This window comes from Mus caroli, unplaced genomic scaffold, assembly GCF_978045245.1.
Source record: "Mus caroli unplaced genomic scaffold, Mus_caroli_1 scaffold_2, whole genome shotgun sequence".
Taxonomy (NCBI): Eukaryota; Metazoa; Chordata; class Mammalia; order Rodentia; family Muridae; genus Mus; species Mus caroli.
The window spans coordinates 41,425,504-41,437,490 of NW_028227257.1; the positions used below are offsets into that span (position 1 = coordinate 41,425,504).

At 38.9% G+C, this 11,987-nt stretch overlaps 1 non-coding gene across 1 annotated transcript; it reads right to left on the bottom strand.

Moving 5' to 3' along the window:
• Nucleotides 1-5,583: 5,583 nt before the first annotated feature.
• LOC115030564 (U6 spliceosomal RNA) lies at nucleotides 5,584-5,690 on the bottom strand. Its single transcript, XR_003836136.1, has one exon. It is a non-coding gene; the product is annotated as a U6 spliceosomal RNA (small nuclear RNA).
• Nucleotides 5,691-11,987: the final 6,297 nt, after the last annotated feature.

Here is an 11,987-nt window from a genome sequence, read left to right on the forward strand (position 1 = left end):
GTAGGGTGAGCATGGGTGTGAGGGTGAGGGAGCACCCTCATAGAGACAAAGGAGAGGGAGGAGAGGATAAATGTGGGATGTGAAGTTTGTGGAGGGGTAACTGGGAAGGGAGATATAATTTGAGATGAAAAGGAATGGAGTGATTAATAAGTAAAAAATGTAAAAGTGTATCCTGTCAAGTTCCTACATCTCAGAATCCAGGTATTGTGTTGAGAGAAAACACAGATGTTATATAGCAATATCCCCATATTTGAAATTCTATCATCAGGGAAGATTCCTCAATAATTAAGAAATAAAGAAAAAAATTTTTAAATATTTTTATTACATATTTTCCTCAATTACATTTCCAATGCTATCCCAAAAGTCCCCCATAGCGCCCCCCACTTCCCTACCCACCCATTCCCATTCTTTTGGCCCTGGCATTCCCCTATATTGGGGCATATAAAGTTTGCAAGTCCAATGGGCCTCTCTTTCCATTGATGGCCGACTAGGTCATCTTTCGATACATATGCAGCTAGAGACAAGAGCTCCGGGGTTCTGGTTAGTACATCATGTTGTTCCAACAATAGGGTTGCAGATCCCTTTAGCTCCTTGGGTACTTTCTCTAGCTTCTCCATTGGGAGCCCTGTGATACATCCAATAGCTGACTGTGAACATCCACTCCTGTGTTTGCTAGGCCCCGGCATCGTCTCACAAGAGACAGCTATATTTGGGTCCTTTCAGCAAAATCTTGCTAGTGTATGCAATGGTGTCAGCGTTTAGAAGCTGATTATGGGATGGATCCCTGGATACAGCAGTCTCTAAATGGTCCATCCTTTCATCACAGCTACAAACTTTGTCTCTGTAACTCCTTCCCTGGGTGTTTTGTTCCCAATTCTAAGAAGGTGCACAGTGTCCACACTTTGGTCTTCAATCTTCTTGAGTTTCATGCGTTTAGCAAATTGTATCTTATATCTTGGGTATCCTAAGTTTTGGGCTAATATCCACTTATCAGTGAATACATATTGTGTGAGTTCTTTTGTGATTGTGTTACTTCACTCAAGATGATGCCCTCCAGGTCCATCCATTTGGCTAGGAATTTCATAAATTCATTCTTTTTAATAGCTGAGTAGTACTCCATTGTGTAAATGTACCATAATTTCTGTATCCATTCCTCTGTTGAGGGACATCTGGGTCCTTTCCAGCTTCTAGCTATTATAAATAGGGCTGCTACGAACATAGTGGAGCATGTGTCCTTTTTACCGGTTGGGACATCTTCTGGATATATGCCCAGGAGAGGTATTGCTGGATCCTCCGGTAGTACTATGTCCAATTTTCTGAGGAACCGCCAGACTGATTTCCAGAGTGGTTGTACAAGCTTGCAATCCCACCAACAATGGAGGAGTGTTCCTCTTTCTCCACATCCTTGCCAGCATCTACTGTCACCTGAATTTTTGATCTTAGCCATTCTGACTGGTGTGAGGTGGAATCTCAGGGTTGTTTTGATTTGCATTTCCCTGATGATTAAGGATGTTGAACATTTTTTCAGGTGCTTCTCTGCCATTCGGTATTCCTAGGGTGAGAATTCTTTGTTCAGTTCTGAGCCCCATTTTTTAATGGGGTTATTTAATTTTCTGGAGTCCACCTTCTTGAGTTCTTTATATATATTGGATATTAGTCCCTTATCTGATTTAGGATAGGTAAAGATTCTTTCCCAATCTGTTGGTGGTTTTTTTGTCTTACTGATGGTGTCTTTTGCCTTTCAGAAGCTTTGAAGTTTCATGAGGTCCCACTTGTCAATTCTCGATCTTACAGCACAAGCCATTGCTGTTCTATTCAAGAATTTTTCCCCTATGCCCATATCTTCAAGGCTTTCCCCACTTTCTCCTCTATAAGTTTCAGTGTCTTTGGTTTTATTTGAAGTTCCTTGATCCACATAGACTTGACCTTAGTACAAGGAGATAGGAATGGATCGATTCGCATTCTTCTACATGATAACAACCAGTTGTGCCAGCACCATTTGTTGAAAATGCTGTCTTTCTTCCACTGGATGGTTTTAGCTCCCTTGTCGAAGATCAAGTGACCATAGGTGTGTGGGTTCATTTCCAGCTCTTCAGTTCTATTCAATTGGTCTACTTGTCTGTCACTATACCAGTACCATGCAGTTTTTATCACAATTGCTCTGTAGTAAAGCTTTAGGTCCGGCATGGTGATTCCACCAGAGGTTCTTTTATCCTTGAGAAGAGTTTTTGCTATCCTAGGTTTTTTGTTATTCCAGATGAATTTGCAGATTGCACTTTCTAATTCGTTGAAGAATTGATTTGGAATTTTGATGGGGATTGCATTGAATCTGTAGATTGCTTTTGGCAAGATAGCCATTTTTACAATGTTGATCCTGCCAATCCATGAGCATGGGAGATCTTTCCATCTTCTGAGATCTTCTATAATTTCTTTCTTCAGAGACTTGAAGTTTTTATTATACAGATCTTTCACTTCCTTAGTTAGAGTCACGCCAAGATATTTTATATTATTTGTGACTATTGAGAAGGGTGTTGTTTCCCTAATTTCTTTCTCAGCCTGTTTATTCTTTGTGTAGAGAAAGGCCATTGATTTCTTTGAGTTAATTTTATATCCAGCTACTTCACCGAAGCTGTTTATCAGGCTTAGGAGTTCTCTGGTGGAATTTTTAGGGTCACTTATATATACTATCATATCATCTGCAAAGAGTGATATTTTGACTTCATCTTTTCCAATTTGTATCCCTTTGATCTCCTTTTGTTGTCTAATTGCTCTGGCTAGGACTTCAAGTACAATGTTGAATAGGTATGGAGAAAGTGGACAGCCTTGTCTAGTCCCTGATTTTAGAGGGATTGCTTCAAGCTTCTCACCATTTACTTTGATGTTGGCTACTGGTTTGCTGTAGATTGCCTTTATCATGTTTAGGTATGGGCCTTGAATTCCTGATCTTTCCAAGACTTTTATCATGAATGGGTGTTGGATCTTGTCAAATGCTTTTTCCGCATCTAACGAGATGACCATGTGGTTTTTGTCTTTGAGTTTGTTTATATACTGGATTACGTTGATGGATTTCCGTATATTGAACCATCCCTGCATCCCTGGGATGAAACCTACTTGGTCAGGATGGATGATTGTTTTGATGTGTTCTTGGATTCATTCGGTTAGCAAGAACTTTATTGAGGATTTTTGCATCAATATTCATAAGGGATATTGGTCTGAAGTTTTCTATCTTTGTTGGGTCTTTTTGTGGTTTAGGTATCAGAATAATTGTGGCTTCATAGAATGAGTTGGGTAGAGTACCTTCTGTTTCTATTTTGTGGAATAGTTTGAGAAGAACTGGGATTAGATCTTCTTTGAAGGTCTGATAGAACTCTGCACTAAACCCATCTGGTCCTTGGCTTTTTTTAGTTGGGAGACTATTAATGACTGCTTCTATTTCTTTTGGGGATATAGGGCTGTTTAGATCATTAACCTGATCTTGATTCAACTTTGGTACCTGGTATCTGTCTAGGAACTTCTCCATTTCATCCAGGTTCTCCAGTTTTGTTGAGTATAGCCTTTGGTAGAAGGATCTGATGGTGTTTTGGATGTCTTCAGGATCTGTTGTTATGTCTCCTTTTTCATTTCTGATTTTGTTAATTAGGATGCTTTCCCTGTGCCCTCTAGTGAGTCTGGCTAAGGGTTTATCTATCTTGTTGATTTTCTCAAAGAACCAGCTCCTTGATTGGTTGATTCTTTGAATAGTTTTTCTTGTTTCCACTTGGTTGATTTCGCCCCTGAGTTTGATTATTTCCTGCCGTCTACTCCTCTTGGGTGAATTTCCTTCCTTTTGTTCTAGTGCTTTTAGGTATGTTGTCAAGCTGCTAATGTGTGCTCTCTCTAGTTTCCTTTTGGAGGCACTCAGAGCTATGAGTTTTCCTCTTAGAAATGCTTTCATTGCGTCCCATAAGTTTGGGTATGTTGTGGCTTCATTTTCATTGAACTCTAAAAAGTCCTTAATTTCTTTCTTTATTCCTTCCTTGACCAAGGTATCATTGAGAAGAGTGTTGTTCAGTTTCCACGTGAAGGTTGGCTTTCTATTATTTATTTTGTTATTGAAGATCAGCCTTAGTCCATGGTGATCTGATAGGATGCATGGGACAATTTCAATATTTTTGTATCTGTTGAGGCCTGTTTTGTGACCAATTATGTGGTCAATTTTGGAGAAGGTACCATGAGGTGCTGAGAAGAAGGTATATCCTTTTGTTTTAGGATAGAATGTTCTGTAGATATCTGCCAGATCCATTTGATTCATAATTTCTTTTAGTTTCTCTGTGTCCCTGTTTAATTTCTGTTTCCATGATCTGTCCATTGGTGAAAGTGGTGTGTTGAAGTCTCCCACTATTATTGTATGAGGTGCAATGTGTGCTTTGAGCTTTACTAAAGTTTCTTTAATGAATGTGTTTGCCTTTGTATTTGGAGCATAGATATTCAGGATTGATAGTTCCTCTTGGAGGATTTTACCTTTGATGAGTATGAAGTGTCCCTCCCTGTCTTTTTTAATGACTTTGGGTTGGAAGTCAATCTTATCAGATATTAGAATGGCTACTCCAGCTTGTTTCTTCCTACCATTTGCTTGGAAAATTGTTTTCCAGCCTTTCATTCTGAGGTAGTGTCTATCTTTTTCTCTGAGATGAGTTTCCTGTAAGCAGCAAAATGTTGGGTCTTGTTTGTGTAGCCAGTTTGTTATTCTATGTCTTTTTATCCGGGAGTTGAGTCCATTGATATTAAGAGATATTAAGGAAAAGTAATTGTTGTTTCCTGTTATTTTTGTTGTTAAAGTTGGCATTCTGTTCTTGTGGCTGTCTTCTTTTAGGTTTGTTGAGGGATTACCTTCTTGTTGTTTCTAGGGCTTGGTTTCTGTCCTTGTATTGGTTTTTTTCTGTTATTATCCTTTGAAGGGCTGGATTCGTGGAGAGATAATGTGTGAATTTGGTTTTGTCGTGGAATACTTTGGTTTCTCCATCTATGTTAATTGAGAGTTTGGCTGGGTATAGTAGCCTGGGCTGGAATTTGTGTTCTTTTAGTGTCTGTATAACATCCATCCAGGATCTTCTGGCTTTCATAGTCTCTGGTGAAAAATCTGGTGTAATTCTGATAGGCTTGCCTTTATATGTTACTTGGCCTTTTTCTCTTACTGCTTTTAGTATTCTATCTTTATTTAGAGCATTTGTTATTCTGATTATTATGTGTCGGGAGGTATTTCTTTTCTGGTCCAGTCTATTTGGAGTTCTGTAGGCTTCTTGTATGTTCATGGGCATCTCTTTCTTTAGATTTGGGAAGTTTTCTTATATAATTTTGTTGAAGATGTTTGCTAGTCCTTTGAGTTGAGAATCTTCATTCTCATCCACTCCTATTATCCGTAGGTTTGGTCTTCTCATTGTGTCCTGTATTTCTTGGATGTTTTGAGTTAGGATCTTTTTGCATTTTACATTTTCCTTGATTGTTGTGCCGATGTTCTCTATGGAATCTTCTGCACCTGAGATTCTCTCTTCCATCTCTTGTATTCTGTTACTGATGCTGGTATCTATGGTTCCAGATTTCTTTAAAAATATGGAACGCTTCACGAATTTGCGTGTCATCCTTGGGCAGGGGCCATGCTAATCTTCTCTGTATCGTTCCAATTTTAGTATATGTGCTGCCGAAGCGAGCACAAAATAAAGAAAATTTATAAGGCTCTGAAAGCAAACAACTCACAAGACTCAGAAAATCTCTGAAATTAAAAGATTTGTAAGGTCCCTCCCTAAGGTTATATAAGCAGTAATGATTATTGAGAAATATATGCAAGTAATGCACAGACATCCAGGGAAGCAAGTTTCATGAATCATCATATATTCTAGCTGAGACTTTTGATGATACAACTGCTTTTGAGTCATCTTTCTCCTAAGTAATCTTTAGCCATACCTCTTTAAAAAACTCCAATAAACTCAGCAGTTCACTGAAATAAATTAGGGTGGAATCATTATGATATGCTATCTTTTTTGGTTTTTTATCTGGGATAAATAAACTTGTTCATGTATCCTGATAAGAGTTGCAATGCAAAAGTCATTTGGACAGATTACATGCAAATACTGGCATTGATAGTTGTTGTCTGGCATTTCCTGGGGAGCCATATTAATGTCTATTCACCTCACACAGAGTCAAATAAGTGATTCTGTCCAAATGAATGATTCTACCCTAGTCTATGTAGAGAACCAAAGAATTTAATGAGATTCTTTACAGAAACATGGGTAACTCAATGTCATCTGGATTTCCAAAAGCTTTCAGTATCATGATTCACAAATGCTGTATCAGAAGACTCTCATTCAGTCAACCTTCGACCATCCACATACTGTAATAATCTCTTAAACCTCATTCTGCCTCCCTAACAATCCATTAGTACTACCATTGATTTAGCTATTTATCCCTTAACTGCTTTGCCTAACTCATTGCTATGACTGCTGGGTTGAGGTATTATGTAGGGCACCACAGAGAAATCTCTTCCATGGAGTTGATGGCCATGTGAAGTCCAGAAGAAATAGCTGAATCATAACAGTCTTACCTTAGGCCATGGTCCAAGTTATCCATATAGTAAAAACTTCAAATCAACTCCGACTATACTGCTGGAATGTCAAATGGTAGTAGGTATTCAAAGCATCCAAATCAGAGCCTTCCACCTGAGGGCCCAGACATAAAAAAGTATAGCCAATTCATTCTTGTTATGCTCTATGAGAATTCTTGCCCAAGGGAATCCAAGTTCATAATAAAGAATAGTGTTAAGTGGCTCTTCTTTTTGTGTGATTTTACCAATATTTCCTAAGTGAGTAGGAATCACAATATCAGACTAATAACAAAGTTGCAATATTGTCCAATAAAATAAAGAATCATTTTGTCTTCAAAATAATTCAAATTAAAGTATGACTATAGTGTGCCATAAATGTACTAGGTCAGAAACATAGATAAGCATGTTTTATGTCTTTCTAAAATGTTAGAATGTAACATCCAATAAAGAAATATACAAGACACTGCTGTTTCAATGGTAGCTATTTTCCATGGTAACTTCTATTCAGAAGTAATACAGTGTCTTTTGTTCTAATTTTAACTCTTAATCACCTTTAACTCAGTGGTGTTTGGGTGGGGGTGGCTAAAGAATGATTAAAAAGGTTAAAGAGGTCCCAGGAAAGTTCAAAAGATTTCAGACATAGGCTAATAGACATTTGTAGTCATAAGAATGAAAATTGAGCGTCAGGGAAGAAGCTGAAGAAGGTAGCTGCATAAGTCACAGGTTTGAGCACAGAGTTGTGGAGATGGTAGCTACAAAAGTAAAAAGGGCAAAGTAGGTCCAGAAGAAGTAATGGACAATGGATGGATGGATGGATGGATGGATGAATAGATGAAAGAAAGAATGGATGGACAGCAGGTCCCAATGCATGAACATTATGATGGACAGATGGCAATTAAATGAGCTACTGCAATAATGGTTACTAAACTGAAATGAACATCCAGGGACAATCAGGAGTTCTCTGAATGTATGTCCTTGGAAAACACACCTGAACAGGTTGATGATGTTTTCAATATTATAGTGTTCTACTTCTTTAGGGGGTCCAAATGAACTAATCCTTTTCTTGTTCTAGTACATCCAATAAGCTTTGGGCCTAATTTTTCTGAAAGGATTTTAATACTTCCATGTGGCTCCACAGTGTTGGTCTTGTTTTCTGTGTATTAAGATGTTGATTTCTGTGCCTTGAGATCTAGTTACAGCCCAGACATGGGCATTGTCGTGAATATTGAAGAATCTCTTGTATCAATGTGGTGTAAAAACTGCTCCCCAAATATCTCTGATTAGTGAATAAAAGGCAGAACTACCAATGACTGGGCAGAAGAGATAGAAAGGTGGATTTCCAATCTCAGTGAGGGATCTGAGGGAGAAGAGCTGGGAGAAAGAGTTTGTCAAGATGCAGGATAGGGTCCAGGAAAAGAAGGGCCATGACTCACATGGAGAAAGAATATGGTCATCATGAGGTTGGGCATGAGGAGGAGTTGCCAAGAGAAATGAGAACACAAATGGAGCAGAGAAGCCAGGCAATTCAAACTGCTGTAACATGGGGCCCGGCCTATGGCTGGGATAGCTTAGAGTGTGCCCTTCCTCCAACCTTGAATAGGCTAAACAAGTCTCCAACAGTTTTGCAACCTGGCTGGAGTTGGTGCCTGGCCTTGCCACATTTGCATTTCATATAGAGCCCTGAGGAATTGACTGCCTGCTGAGCTTGCTTTGCAACTCAATCCAGCTAAAACAAAGGGATGGGTCTTTGGGTTTTGCCTATATAAATGCAGAGCTGAAAATTAAACTTTGAGCCTTGATCAGAGAACCTTTGTCTTGGCTTAATTTTTCTCTGCCCGTCCTATTTCATGACCAGCCTCCCTTTCAGGTGTATCTAATTCTCCATAGCTGCTGGACAGCTACATTAGCGCATTAGAATAGCTTAGGACCTGCCCATCCATAGTGCTTAAAGTTTGCTAGTAAACATAATAGGTCTCTGTCTCAATTATTTGTGAACTAGCCAGGTTAAAAAAAAATCCCACCTGTAAATTTCATACTATACCACAGTCCCTATTCAGCCCAGACAGATTTATGGGATGTTGCTCTTTCTATACCAAGGGATAAAAGGAATAAGCAAGTTATCAGTCTGTGCCATGTGATTGGTGCTAGACAAACAGTGCCCTTCACACATCCACCCAGGGGTACAGTCATCTTCCATTCTCAAAATTAAATCAAAAGTGACATGTAAATTAAAACTTCTCAGGACAAGACACAGTATGGAAAAAGAATACTGTGTTTTAAACAATGTGTACTAACTTAGGGCAGGGCACTATGCAAAATCTAAATCCCTTCTAACAATCTCGTTAGGTTTCATACAGACTCAGACAATGGGCTGAGGTGCATATTTTACATACCAAAGTTGACCAAGCCTCCAGGTATTCCCAGCATACCTCAGTCCCTACCTGGCATTCCCAGGCAACAATCTTGAATTTTCCAGTTTAGTACCTGCGCAGTCCTTCCCCCAAGAGACTCTTCCCTATATAATACAAACATTTTGGTCTCACCCTTCTCTCTGTCTCTCCCAGTCTCTGTCTCTGTCTCTGTCTCTGTCTCTCTCTCTCTCTCTCTCTCTCACTCTATTTCTCACTCCCCTCTTCCTCTCTCCTCATGGCAATAAACCTGTCTATACATACTTTAATCTGGCTTGAATTGTCTCATTTCATGGACAGAGAGAAGCTATCAGTGTCCTGCAAAGTAATTCCACAGAGACCATTAGAATATGCTCAACAGTTTCCTTAAATACAAATGAGTTGAAATCTTGTAAAGCAGGAATATGTACTCTGATGTATCACAAAGAAGAGGAAAATTTGAAAACCATTCTGACTCAGAGCCACACATTGTGATTATTCCCTTGACCAATCAGTTGTGAAATTCTGTAATGTTTACCAACATTTCTATTATTACTCTCTTTGAACTGTAACCAACCAGTTTCCTCCTATCTATTTCCTGTGCTTTATCATGCAATGACTTCTCTCCCTCATTCAACCATCTTTCCTTTATCCTTGGGAATCTAGAGACTTTTGTACCATGTCATGTACACTGTCCTCTGTGTGTGTGTGTTTATAAAATAAAGAATGTGCTTTTGTGTCTAATTTTTTTTTTCAAGACAGGGTTTCTCTGTATAGCCCTGGCTGTCCTGGAACTCACTTTGTAGACCAGGCTGGCCTCGAACTCAGAAATCCGCCTGCCTCTGCCTCCCAAGTGCTGGGATTAAAGGTGTGCGCCACCACTCCCGACTAAGAATGTGCTTTTATATGAAGTAAATTCTAAAATCATTCCTGTAGCCATCAAGATCTTCAAAGACTACTTTCCAAATGCCTCAATAATTCCATCTCCCATTAAAATGTCCTCCTATTCACATTTTATTCACCATATAGGCCTCAGGAAGATGCATCCTTCATTTATATTACACTAGACAAGAAAGTCCTATTAGTCCTATTATCCATAATCATGAAGGATCTAAAAATCTAAGATTTTAGGATATATTTTGGAAGCAATACACAGAATTCAAAGCAAAGGGTCTCTAACACCAAAAGCAAAGACTTTGTTCAGTCAGGTACATGAAAAAATGATTCTCTCAGTGTCTCATTCTGATCACTTCTGTCTCTCATACTGCATCCTTTGGGTAGGCTCCACTCTTGGGCAGTTGGACAGTATCTCTCTTGGCATTAGTTTCCAGGAGCTCTGAGTTTAGACATCACAATTTTTCTTGAAATATGCCATTGATAAGTAACCTCCTCTTTCTAAAAATTAGTTGCAACAGAAGTCCAAAATCTGGTTCCCATCTCTAAGGTAAGAGGAAGAACTTCAGTACTGAGGCCAAGCTGAAGAAATAGATCTACTGGTAAGGTCAAAACAGCTCGAGCCATATAGTTTGAAACAGGTATAAGGGGGCTTACCTAAACATGCTTTCACAATGTGGAGAAGTACTAGTGCAAGCATGCATGGATAAAGCTAACATATCATATGGTTCATTAAAACTAGTTAGAAACACTCTGATGGGTTAAAAAGCTATCTTGAACAATTGAAATCTATTCATGAGAGCAAGCTATTGTCCTTATCAGCAACACCAGGAGAGAAAAAGAAAGTGGTACAGCCTGATTATGACTACAGAGCACGAATGGAAGAGAATGCAAGAAAAGAAGGCTATACTGAGCTCCATCAGGAATGAGACAAGGTATGCCAGTGCCTGGCAAATACAGAAGTGGATGCTCACAGTCACCTATAAGATGGAACACAGGGCCCCCAATGGAGAAGCTAGAGAAAGCACCCAAAGAGCTGAAGGGGTCTGCAACCCTATAGGTGGAACAACAATATGAACTAACCAGTACTCCCAGAGCTTGTGTCTCTAGCTGCATATGTAGCAGAAGATGGCCTAGTCCGCCATCACTGGGAAGAGAGGCCCCTTGATATTGCAAACTTTATATGCCCCAGTACAGGGGAATGCCAGGGCCAAGAAGCAGGAGTGGGTGGGTAGGGGAGCAGGGTGGGGGGAGGGGTATAGGGAACTTTCGGGATAGCATTTGAAATTTGAAATGTATATAAAGAAAATATCTAATAAAAATGCCAACAACAACAAAAAGAAAGAAAGAAAGAAAGAAAGAAAGAAAGAAAGAAAGAAAGAAAGAAAGAAAGAAAGAGGAAAAAAAAAGAATTAAGACAAGAACTCTGCAAACATGGAAAAGGTAGTGACACTTCCCAAATTACCAGCTATGTTCAGGGTATACCTAAAGCCCTATCTGACCCCTGGGAAACTTATACTTTCTTATTACTGCATGAACTTCTCGCATGCCCATAGGCATCCCTGTCAATTGCTACATATAGGCTGAGTTGTAACACAGTTAATCAGACTAGGCACAGGCCTAGTATGCAATTATGCAGGAAAGATTCAAAGGATGACTTGGATTTAGATTTTATATATTCCGTTTTATAGAAATAGTCTATTTACTCTCCACAAGGCTCCATTTCTTCATCTGTGACATGACATAGTAATGCTGTCCTGTCTTGGATGATGCTATGAAAATCACATCAGGATGCTTCATCTACTACAGGATTCAAATGGTTGATTTACTGACATTAAGCACTTTGTTCCTCATCCTTTCAGTGGGAAGATTGTCCTTTTTACATTATCATTTTTTATTCAAAATGTGGATTTTTTGTTTGTTTGTTTGTTACAGTTTTAATACATTTTATCTTTTCCTTGGCATGTAACAATTGTTCATATTAACTGGGTAGACTGTAATTTCAACATATGCCCAGCTCATTCACAGTTTAAATCAAAATGACAAAACTACCTTCCTCTTGTTGTTATGTTTGAAGCCTTGAGTTCCCCTCAAAAGATCTTCATGAAATATGTAATTGGTTGTTTTAA